The sequence below is a fragment of the Choristoneura fumiferana genome, chromosome 10 (genome assembly GCF_025370935.1).
Source record: "Choristoneura fumiferana chromosome 10, NRCan_CFum_1, whole genome shotgun sequence".
NCBI lineage: Eukaryota > Metazoa > Arthropoda > Insecta > Lepidoptera > Tortricidae > Choristoneura > Choristoneura fumiferana.
Window position 1 is genome coordinate 15463652 of NC_133481.1, and position 12913 is coordinate 15476564.

At 34.8% G+C, this 12913-nt stretch overlaps 1 protein-coding gene across 2 annotated transcripts in view; it reads right to left on the minus strand.

Moving 5' to 3' along the window:
- Positions 1 to 12649, minus strand: part of LOC141432176 (cell adhesion molecule CEACAM1-like) — a 35540-nt gene extending 22891 nt beyond the window's left edge. Inside the window, exon 1 of one of the 2 annotated variants that reach the window (XM_074093655.1) lies at positions 12560 to 12649. The gene's annotated coding sequence lies outside the window, so the exon portion shown is untranslated. Of the gene's footprint in view, positions 1 to 9530; positions 9785 to 12559 lie in introns of those variants that run through there. The other variant, XM_074093656.1, reaches the window with a different exon arrangement.
- Between the last annotated feature and the right edge of the window lie 264 nt (positions 12650 to 12913).

Genomic DNA, 12913 nt, shown 5'->3' on the forward strand with positions numbered 1-12913 from the left:
ACCCTATTAAAGTTTATGTATGTATGGAAACTCATAATTGTACAAAATAAGTAAACAAACACAATTAACAAACAATGAGATATTTTATATGTACAAAGGCAAACTTATCCCTTTAAGGGATCTCTACCGTCTAGTTGTCCAACCACAGTCAGTAAAGACAGCCTTAGTAAAGTGTTTACTAAGTTGTTTTTTGTTTGCGCTTGCATTACCGCACTGCTGTATTTGCTGGAGAATAATTATTACTGTTAGGAACTAAAACAAACTATATCTTATAAGAACTTTTATAGTGAGACTAAAGTTTCTTATTTAATTAAGTATATGTAACGTAAACGTCCGACTGCTCGACACGCTAATGCCCTATAGATGACACCCTGCTGTCATCTCTAATTGATAATGACATAAGACTAAAGATGCCAACTACTGGGACAGCGACGAGCACTCGTACGTTTACCTTAATCTGAGATCGTGAATACTCAAGTTCTTTGGACACATTACCCACAAAACAGTTACAATGGACATACGATACAACAGTATTTGACTGTTTGTTATTTATTTTATAAATCTAAATTTGCTAATGCGTGTAATAGAACGGAAAATCATTTTTTTTAACTACCTTCACAGATAACAAATTTAAATGTTTGAAATTCAAGATTAGACAGAAAAGTCACAAAATGTGACGGATGTCACACGCAAGTATACAACTGCATAGCACAGTGTTTTCAACGGAATATATTTCTTTAATTCACTATAAATTAAATTTTCAACGGAATTATTTTTTTATTCGCTAAACATTTGCGGTATATTGAAATTTTCATAACAATTGTAGGTATACGGGGTGACTGGACATATTCCTTAATTTGATAACTTGTGATTTATTAACATTTTATTCTAAAGCCTACTAAATTTTTGAGATAATTTCTTGTGAGTAAGTAGAGCTACTTGAAAAAAAAATTTGCTGTCCTAATTTGTATTGTACTTTTTTACAATAGCAGCTTTTAGGTCGGAAGGCTGCTTCTTCGCAAAAAAAAAACTTCAATTCCGAATAACTCGAAAACTACTTACTGAATTTCGACCCCTGATTAAATAAGCTAAAAACATTGCCAATATAGAATGACGCCTTTTAAAGAATAGGTCGAATTACCAGTGACCCTGTGGAATATGGTAAATCCAGGAGTTGTCAAGTATCTAGCATAGGTGATTCAGTTGAGTATTGACGACAGGGAGAGAAAGCGAAAAAGAAAGAGAAAAACCATGAAATCTGCCACTGCAGTAAAATGCAAAAATAGCTAGCACAATTTAAAAAATCCTCGCATAACAAGAATAAATGAAATTATTTTATATCTGTAATTAGAACACACTGCGAAAGGGGAGAGAAATGTGACCGGGTATCAAAATTCAAGTCCTCGTGAATTCATAAGCCAGGCTTTTCGAGATAAAAACTATTCTATACTTCGTTTTTAGGGTTCGGTAGTCAACTAGGAACCCTTATAGTTTAGCCATGTCTGTCCGTCTGTCTGTCTGTCTGTCCGCGGCTAAGCTCAGAAACCGTTAGTACTAGAAAACTGTAATTTGGCATGAATATATTTACATATCAGTCAGTTACCTGTTTGGGAAATATTCAATTTTAATTTTTCATTAATTGTGTGGAAAAATTTGAAAAAAATCAAAGTGGTAGTAAATATATCAAATTTACAAGGAAAATTATAGCGGCTAAGATTGCTTAAGAGTTATTAGTAGTTTAAAAGTAAATAGTGGCCTAAGGTATAAAACATACCTACACACACACACACACACACACACACACACACACACACACACACACACACATACCGTACACAATAGGAAATCATTAGAAAAATATTACTTGATTTTTTCGTGATGGCTACAAAACCCTATCCTGGGCGTGTCCGACACGGTTTTTGTAGCCTTAGCATTTAATGTCCTTGCTAATTGTTACATACATATTTGCTGTGACTTATTTTTCAAGAGTGCTTTTTTAATAAAAAAACACGTCAATATCGCTTATCTTATTTCTAATGCCAAAAAAAATTAAGTATAGGTATAACCTTTAACCTTCCCAAAATGTTAAAAACCTCCATACCAAATTCTATCTAATTCAGATCAGCGGTTGAAGCGTATTTTTCCATTTATAATATTAAGTAATAAATAAAGTACAAATTTCATTACTTTATAGTCAACATCCTGATTAAGTTAAGCTGCTTTTATATTAGTATATATTGTAGGAAATAGCTTAGTAAAATAGCAAAAAACATACACACATAATTAACTAAAAGCAAACGCTTACAAAAGCTAGTGTTCCCTAATTGCCGAGAAAGGACAAATTGATTACTACGTTTCTATTTATAAGAACGGCCACAAACATGATGGATCGCGGTGGAAATAATCTGTCTTGTTTGCGCTCGGTCGTTAATTTCTTCTATGTTCTAGGGGAGTCCTAATGGGCGGTATAAAGGACTTAGCAAATGTTTGAGTGAGAAAAAAAAACAGTCTAGTGTTATTCGGTCAAGTCGTAATGTTGAACGATTTTTTTATGAATAGCTTAGACTTATCCTAGTAAAAACATTGATAGATGAGATTGTTGGTACTTAATTTTAATTTGTACTTATTAATTTTAGTCGTAACTAAATAAAAAAGTAATAGTGCCTACACGTAAAACTAGTTCATTCCAAAAATCAATTTTAATATCCTGTTACTTATTTTTCACTTCTCATGCTCGTAAAGTTCGTGTTTATGCTCGATGTAGGCGACATAAAATGAGTTTTTTTTGCTCAAGTGCATAAAGTAAAATCTTTCTCTAAGACCAAGGTTAAGGTGTCAACAGCTACTACTAAAAAAGTTTCTACATATTTTTGAATCATTTTTAAAACTAAGAAATGCATAAAAAATAAAAGGTTACATAGTAAGTGAAAAATTATTTCCACTGTTGCTATTTCATATCCTCGCAATCGAAGTGAAAAACAAAGTCTAAAACTCGAGCATTAAACCCATTTTCCCCTCGAATCTCTATCCAACCTCGCCGTGCCGGCTCGGGTGGCTATACCGGGTGTGGCCTTGTAATATGAGCAAATAATGAAAACATAGATCATACTCGTCAAACTGAACAACATTAGTTCAGCGACTTTTAAAAATAATTAGTTTTTTAATTTTTATTACACTTTTAAGTTTATTCGAAGAAGTAATGTAAAGCAAAATGCTTGAAGTTTGTAGCGTGATAGGCGACGTCAGTTGTGTTCTAGGATGGCGTACATTGATAGCAGTATTTAATTTGTATGAAAAAAAGAAAATTTAAAGACTCCATTATTTTTAAAAGTTGCTGAATGTTGTTCAGATTGACGAGGACGATCTATGTTTAATTTTTTGCTCATATTACAGGCCACACCCAGTATATGAACGTCTTGGGTAAAGTGGATCGTTTTGATTTATGCTCTTGTTGTACAATCTACTATTGAAGACATTACTTTTAATCATTTTGTGGACCTATCTTAATTACGTGTAATCTTACCCTCTTAAAGGCATAAGTAAGACTTGTTTAGTATCCGAAAGCAAACATGATAATATAATAGTGTACAGTAGAACATTCCAGTTTATTTGACAGAATCAAATTTAAGGTAAGTGTATAATGGTTTGGCTTAAAGATCATTTATTCTCATTAAGAATTTACAATTCACACATTATGAGAACTTAAAATTAAATAGTATAACATACTCACTCACAAACTTTCGCGTTTATAATATTAGTAGGAAGGATTAGTAGGATAATATAAGTACAATTAGTAGGATAGGATTTCTTCGAACTAAAGGGTCATCCAGTGAATAATTAACATCCTCTTCAATTATACATACAGCCTTGAGAACTGTTTGACTTTTGTCTTGTGTAGCTTCAGGCAATTCATTAAGAACACTTATGTAGTGAGCCAAGTGTTGTTATAGTTGGCTTCGCTTTGGAAAATGGATTGTTAGCTTTAGCAGATAGCAAATAGTTTGTTTTGTGTGATAGACCTTTTTAGTGTCGCGCTTTGCAAGTTTCTTGACTCATTTTATAGAATTTAGAGCTGTCTCTAAGGGAATTAAGTAGGTTTTTCGTGTTTTGGCCGTTTGCGTTATGTTATGCTTTGAGCTTAATCGCTTTGATTACTTACCTACTTTTCTTTGAACCCGCTGGATCGCGGGTGAGCAAAGAAATTCTTTTAGTGCATTGATATGGAGCTCCGCAAAGTAACGCCTGATTCAATAAACCACTTTTCTTTGAAAATAAAACCAGAGAAAGGGACTCGACAAACTCATAGACAATGAAGTCATTCTTCATATCTAATAAGGGTTTTTTTCCCTTTTAAGGTACGAAACCATAAAATCACCATCCCAGTCTCTATGTGTCTCACTGCTGGACACAGGCCTCTTCTTGAAATGAGAGGGCTTGGGCCGTGGTTCCCGCGCGGGCCCAGTGCGAATTGGGATCTCCTCACACACCATTGAATTTCTTCACAGGATTGTGCAGATTTCCATCGCCTTAAAGCTTGGCGTAGAATAGGATAAATCATTAAATAAAAGGATATACCAAGGACTTTCGTCTGTAATTTATGCAAAAAAAAACTGCGCTGCCAGTTGCGTAAATTTCTTTACAAAATATTGACCCATCGTCTACACTGCACTCTTATCGTTCGTATTCATAGTGCTATTACATACCCCTGTAATGCGTTCTTGATGTTATCTGGAATAGTTTTATGTATTTTATGTATATTTAAGAGTCTTGGAGCGAGTCCCGCGTAGCGCTTTAGCGGGGTGCCAAGATTTGAACAATGGACATGAGGTTTTGCTAGTCATATTCTTGGCTCTTTTGTATCTGTTTGAATCGTTAGTTATTTTTGGATGTAAAATTATGAATTGATTCAATGCTGAAAGTACGTTGTAGCTTATGCAATGTTCAATGCAAATTGTGGTTGCTATATAAGGGAGATTTTGTGACATAGCTTTTGAATTACTTATTGTTTTACGTTACAGAGATTCAGCATTTAAATGAAATAAATAAATATCATGGAACACTTGACACCAATTGACCTTGTCCCAAACTAAGCAAAACTCTTACTATGGACACTAGATTAATGGATAAATACATACTTAAATACATATTAATTAAAAATAAATTCAATTTTTTATTTTTTATTCTGGCTGACAATTATTGTAATAAGACTTATTTTTTTGTATACATTTGACGATCCTTTTGTGAATTTCTTGTAATTAACTGACATGTGTTTATAATGTATTTTTTCAAAAGGTAATAAATAAATATAATCTAATCTATTAAACATCCAAGACCCGAGAACAAACATTCATATTATTCATACAAATATCTGCCCCGGCCGGGATTCGAACCCGGGACCTCAAGCTTCGTAGTCAGGTTCTCTAACCACTTAACCATCCGGCCGTTTTTGATACAAGCTGTCCTTTTGACTTAATTGACAGAGCTTTAACATGCGATGGCAAAAAAAAATATTAAAATTGTTAAAAAATATTTGCTGACTGTACATGCATTGTCATCCAAACCTCCTATCCGTATCAATTTCCAGGTTGATCCGATCACTAAAAATGGGAGTGAAATTTGACTAACAAGATTTGATCCATGCAAACAAACATTGCAAGTTAAATAAAGGCCTGTAAAAATCACAAAAGACACATTATTAACCATGAAAAAATGTACGTAATTCTTAGAAACTTTTTAGAATAATAATTCTTTAATTAATTCTTAAAGTAACAATTCTCACTCAATCCGAAATAACATTTGAATAGAAATTCAGCTAAATCCGAATTTGCTGAACGTTATTCGAAATAATATTAAATTACCACAAACAATCGCTCACGTTTGAAACCTTTAAATTGATGAACGTTAGAATGCAAATTTAACTAATTAGCGATTCTGGTTTAAAATGGTGAACATAAATTAGCATAATTTAATTAAATTATCAATGTTTGAAAATGCTCGTGAGTTTAAGCTTTGTGTATACCTTGATCAGTAATTATTTTGCGAATGGATCTGATATTTGGATTTATCAGGATCATCATTGATGTATTATATTTTTTTAACTTGCTACTTCACCGCCACATATGTGAGATTATTAAGAGAAGTTTCCCTGCCGGCCGCGCGGCCGCGTTATGTATTCGTTTGGGATATTGCTGGCTGACTTTATCGCTCGTGACATAAGCGCTCGCAGCCCCCCCCCCCCCCATGTCTTCCGTAACGACGTCCGTAATTTATATCGAGATAGCTGTAGGCTTTTCAAGATTTGGACGGTTGAATTTTGGGTTTCGTTGTTCTCATATTATACGAAAAGTATAGCACAGAAATCAATGATATTTTAGAATCAAGATATTCATTATATTTTCTATGCCTGTGGTTTTTTCGATTTTTGTAACAATGCTTTATTAGTCTGTAATTCTCGTGCAAAGTTGACATCTTTTTTTTTTGTCGACTTTTGAGCTCCTGTAATTCTGATATTATCTGAAAAACCACAGGCATAGATAATTACGTCTAGTCCATACTTACATAATTTCATCTACTTCTGTTGCCTAGTTTTCAAATGAGACTGGGAATACGTATGTATGGAGAATGGAACGAAGAGACTTCTCTTAATATCACTATAGAACATCAATTTATTTCTATTTCACCTTAAAAAAGAACAATGGACTGGTTCGAAGCATATCGGACATACGTCAGCGTGTTTCATGGACCTTACCTATTTTTAATAATAATGTATGTGTCTCACGTTACTTTAATTCAGATCTTACGGATCTCTACGAGGAAATATTATGGCAGAATAAATAAATAAAAAATGTAAAAAACCGGCTAAGCGTGTATGAGTGTCTCGAGAAAACTGGTCTTGACAAATGGACGAACAGACAGACTGACACCAATGTGGTCCTATAAGTTCCATTTTTCTTTTTGAGATACGAAAACCTAAAAAACTGGCCAAGAGCGTGTCGTGTGTTCCGTAGCCATTACGAAAAAAATAAGTAATATTTTTCTAAGGATTTCGTATTTTATACGGAATCATCCAAGTTTAGGTATATTTTATACCTTAGGCTGCTATTTACAACTATAAACTACTAATAATTCTCAAGAAAACTTAGCCGTTATAGTTTTCCTTGAAAGTTTGATATACTTACTATCATTCTAAATTTTTTCAAAATTTTCCACCCACCGGTTTAGATTTTAGAGGGGGGGGGAGACGCTCGATTTTAATGAAAATTTGCACTTTAAAGTTGAATATTTTGCAATCAAATCACTGAATCGAAAAATCGTTTTTGCAACCCCTTAATGATTTTAAAAGACCTATCCAAGAATACCCCACACTACAAGGTTGGATGAGAAAAAAAATCACCCCCACTTTACGTATATGGAAGATACACAATTTTTTTTTTTTTATTTTTATTATACCATTTAGTCGGTATAGTTTACATAAATATTCGTGCAAAATTACAGCTTTCTAGCATTGATTCCTGAGAAAAGCCGCGGACGGACGGACAGACAGACAGATAGATAGAGACAGACATGGCGAAACTATAACAGCCTTATTCATAAAAAGTTAGAGCCTCCTCTAAGGCTCCTTGAAGGCCCGATGCTAAAAAACGTGATTCATATAAACGTCTGTTAGCGCTAATCAGTCGATCAAGGCTCTGCTAAAGTTAGAGGACCGTAGTCAGACCCTCCATATCTCCCTGCTAAGTCACAAAATGGCCGCCACAAGTTTGAACAGCTGACTTTGACAAGAGCAAAAAACCATACCGAAGATATTTTTAGTGAAGGGTGAAGTTACGCAAAGATTAAAAAAAACCAGGAAAATTTATTTTCAGGAATTTGTATTTAAAAATCCTCTAAAATTACTGCTACTTTAAAAACAATAAATATGAAAAAAAAAATTAGGATGATTAACATTATTACGGCTTTTTGCACTTAAACATAAACATGCGGATCGAAAATGGCGGGAAAACAAACATCTCGCTTTTTTTTCCTGCTAATTTGCTGTCACTGCTGTCAATTTTTTTTTTAATTATCGATGAGGCCATTTTTTGTCTTTGATTTGTCAAGATTGCCAACATAACGAGTCTAATCCGTCTATCAGCAGCTCAACAACTAGCAGACTGCTAGCAAGCATTTATGAATCATACTTCTTGACAACCGTCTAACAAGCTTAATCAGTCTGCTAAGTAACAGACCGATCAAACTCAATTAAGGATTTTTTATGAATAAGGCTGTTAGGGTTTCCTTTTTGCCATTTTGGCTCCGGAACCCTAAAAATTAACGATAACGAACACTAGATTTTTCTTTAAAAATCTTAGTTCGTATATTTTCTTTGAGATAAAACAATTATTCTGAAAACCATTTTAACCCCTTGTCTGCGGAAAATAAAAATACTGCATTCTAGTCTCTTTTGTTTTAATAAGTACTAATTCTGCAAATTTCAGAACTGATCCTTTTCAAACATAGACGAAGGGTTAATTTGTGATAAATTAATGATGTATCCAAAGAATGAATAAACTAACCTAGCCAGTTTAGAAAAGTTGAAAAACTCCCGATATTGTCATTTCAAAGTTTACCTTATATCTGAATCAAACAAAAACGATAAAATGTTAAAGAAACATAACTAAGAATCGCAAGCCCATCCGTTTGAGAGCTACGATACCCGAATATATAACACCCCTCTTTTTGCGCCGGGGTTTAAAAATAGGATTAAAATGTAAAATGCAAGATTAAAGTTAAAAATCATAACTTAATCAACAAAAAGCTGGAAAACCCTCGACTTTGTCACTTCAAAGTTCAATATCTCAAAAACGGCTGAACCAAATTTGATTAAACATGTCTAAGAACCATTCCTAGAAAATCTGATTTAAAATAGTAAAAAAACCGCATTCAAATGGGTCCACCCTTTTAAGAGCTACGGTGCCACAAACAGAAACACAGATATACAGACAGACACACATAGTGATCAATCTTATAACACCCCTCTTTTTGTGTCGGGGGTTTACAAAAATGTAGGTAGGTAGGTATTTCTAGAACAAAACCTCACTAATGAAGTTGCTCATACGTTCCTTCGCTACAACAGCTCCTTCCGTTCCAAATAGAAGTTTCAAGTACTCTCTGCAAAGTTTCACATCGCAATTTCAGCAGTTGGTGGAGTGTGGAAAAGCTTTGGTCTCGTCTTGACTTATCTCATAAGAAAAAAAATAGCGGGTTTGAGAAATACACAGAAAGTTACGTTTTGGGTTAATTTTTTTATGCGTTGGGCTAGCACAAACGTTGATTGGCATGCTTTAAACAAAGTTTATTATATCTGATCAATTTCATCCTCTTACAGGACAGTTTAACCTCAATTTTAAAGCATCAAGTAATTATAAAGTCATCGTAAGTCAAAAGAAATTGAAAAGGCCCAACTTTTACAACTCGAGACAAAATCAACGCTCTCAAAAAGCTTGAGACATTGAAAAACAAAAACGGCAAAGATCGAGGTCGGTAATTACCATAGCGTCAATCTTCGGCCTCACACTCCAGAGGTTTTAATTTCTTATCAACACTTCAGCGACAAAACAGAACACTTCACAAAAGATAACAGAAACAAAGGAACGGCCGAGAAGTCTTTTGTTTGCCTTTCAAGTTTGGAACTCGGAACACTGGCACGAAAAACGAAATGGTAAAAACACGAGTTTTTTTCGTAAATGGCTAGCAGAACTCGTGGGTACGGAGGTGATGGTTGCGGGTTACTTTCACGTCCGTAGAGCCAACACTGCGATGTGTCACGCGTACCGCGCCTGCGTAGCTTTGCGCCACCATCCTGCACTCATAATACGTTTCTGCTTCAATTAATCCAGCTCTCTCAATTACACCTACGGTCCTGTCCTGGCAATATTGAATAGAAAGTGATCGGGATATTGTTTAACGGCAATTGATTTTCCTCTCTCAGTTCTTGTGGAAGCATGTTACTTTTAATAGTGTCGTGTAATTGAAAGTTACTGAAAGAGAAGTGATTTTAAAAGTAAGGTACAGCGGCGTGAAAAGGTTGACCAGTTTTCAAAGAAATTCGTTGACACGTTGCAGGCATATGTTACCTTTTTGAATGACATCATGATGGAATATCTCATACTCGGTCGATGAAGCACTGAGCGAGAAAAAACAGACCTTAACGTGGTCAACCTTTTCATTCCGCGACTGTACCTACGATTTTTTCGATACTGGTATGTTGGAGAAAAAGACGTGTCCATATAGTAGATGTTTATAAGCTAAGTTTTGTATATCGTTTAGCATTCTAGGTAACGTGTGAAATATTTAATTGCAACTGTAACTGCGACCGTCATAATTTCAAAATCTAACACCACCAATGACTGGGGAGTACAGTCGATCCATTTGATTTTGGACCCACCGCAGAACGTTTTCACAGAAAGTGTCATAATAAATTCCCTTGTCAAGCAATGCGAGTCACTTTGGCTTTTTCTACGAAAAGGTACCACAGTACACACACACACACACACACACACACACACACACACACACACACACACACACACACACACACACACACACACACACACACACACACACACACAGTGGGTCGCGATTCAGTTGGTTTCTCTCTTCTCTCTCAACAAATTTGCTTTGCTTTCAGTTTGAGCAAAGCTTGTACTATGGATACTAGGCAACGGATAAACATAATTATATAGATAAATACATATTAAACATCCAAGACCCGAGAACAAACATTCGTGTTATTCACACAAATATCTGCCCCGGCCGGGAATCAAACCCGGGACCTCAAGCTTCGTAGTTAGGTTCTCCAACCACTTGGCCATCCGGTCGTCATTCGGTCGTATATATTTTAACATATTAATTATATTTAATTTAAATATTTATTTATTTATATTTATTCAGACAATCAAGATCTATTAATTGATAGTAGTCTGCTTAGTCATCACTAATCATCAATGATTAAGCTTTTTGTTGATTGTTCTTTCTTAGGGTTTTTCTCACAAAAATATTGGAAGTAAAATTTAATTTTCTTAATATGATTTAGTAGATCAAATTAAATAGAGATCGTAACCTCATTGCGAAGTCACAAATATGCTGCCAGCAATCATAAGAAAACAATTGAACGCTACAAGAAGCCCGACTCGGGATTCATAAAAAAAACTTATATTATATGAATATGAATTTGTGTAGAACGGGGCCTTCACGGTCCGTTTGGCTCTCTCGTTAGGATGCCCTATAAAGAAGGCTCATCTTAACCGAGGGCCTCTGATGCATGGACTGGCAGGGATATATACCTTTTTGGGTTAATATTGTTTTTAATAATGAAAGAAAGAAAACATTTTTACTCGTAAAAATACGGGAAGAATGAATAAAAAATAAAAAATAAAATAGTTGTACATCTCACAAAATGGTCCTAAGTCAGCAATCTGCCGTTCTTGCGAACGGCGCTGGTCTGCTGGGCTACTGAGATGTGTTAGCTTAGCTTATTTACTTTTTTCCTTCATCATCATCATGATCATCATCATCACTGCTGAACAAATGCCTCCACTAAGAACATCACAATGAACGACTACTCGCTACTTGCATCTACCGATTGGTCGCAATTCTCAATATATCGATGTTGCTACATTAATATAGGTGTCATAAATGCCAAAATCTGTGTGTGTATTTTTTTACATAAATCCGACCCGTGATTGCCCCCTATCATCTGATGGAAAGTGCAGATTAGGCCAAAGGTGTATAGCATTTGGTTCTGTAACAGCCTACACGTTTTAGCTTGAAGAACTCCAGGGTTTTATCCATCTTTACAGACGAGTACAGACGACAGGAGCGAATTGAATTACTGTACGAGTACCTAGTGTTATTTATAGTTCACCGGAACTCATTACTGGGATATTAAGTATCTTGTATCTCCATCCAGGTCTTTGTCTATATCTGTACACTAAGTTTTATTTAATTTAAGGCATTATTGCGTGGTCGATAAACATCTTCACAAACTATATTTTTTATCAAATCAGTAGAATAATACCGTGCGAAAAAGAAAACGTTAGCCTTGAAAATAGTATGCATTAAAAAAAATTCTTCGCTGAAGTATATTACATACCTATCGAGACGTATTTACATGTGTATACTTTATGTGTTATGTGATTTTAAATAGTTATAAATTATGCCACGTCCAGTCGAACCATTTGATTCCTGACCCACCGTAGAACATTCTCACAGTAAATGATTGAATGAATTCCCTTGTCAAGCAATCCATTGTCACTATGACTTTTTCTACGAAAAGGCTCCACAGTGCGTGACGACTCAGCTGGTTCGATAGTACATGTCGTATTATAATCCACCCCCAAACTGACACATCAACTAATTAAAAATCGGCCGTATGTTCGGTGAAATGAATTGTCGATGAAACGAAAATATATGGAACGTTGGATTTGTAATGATATTTAATTGAATATATTTAGGCTATTCAAGGATGAACCTTAATGGTATTACTTCAATTAATTTATCAACACATAATAACACTTACTGTTTCTTCGTGGAAGCGGCGGCAGAGATGATGGAGATGATTAAAGAAAGCTTGTTGGTTTGTTCGGGAATTTAATATAACTGAGTTCACCGGTACATGAAATTCTACTTATATCTACATATAATAACGCTATCTGTGTTAAAGATCAAAAACTAACTCGCAGGCTTACAAATGGAACGATACAGATCAATAGTAATGTATGGTTTAAGTTGATGACTTCATAGAGGTTAAGGCAGTGCATAACAGATGGCGCTATCGTATACAATTAGACACAATACGTTTTAACCTAATTTACAATAAAGCCCGTATTAGCTACAAGATGTCCTAATTCTCTACACGTGAATGCAAAAATAA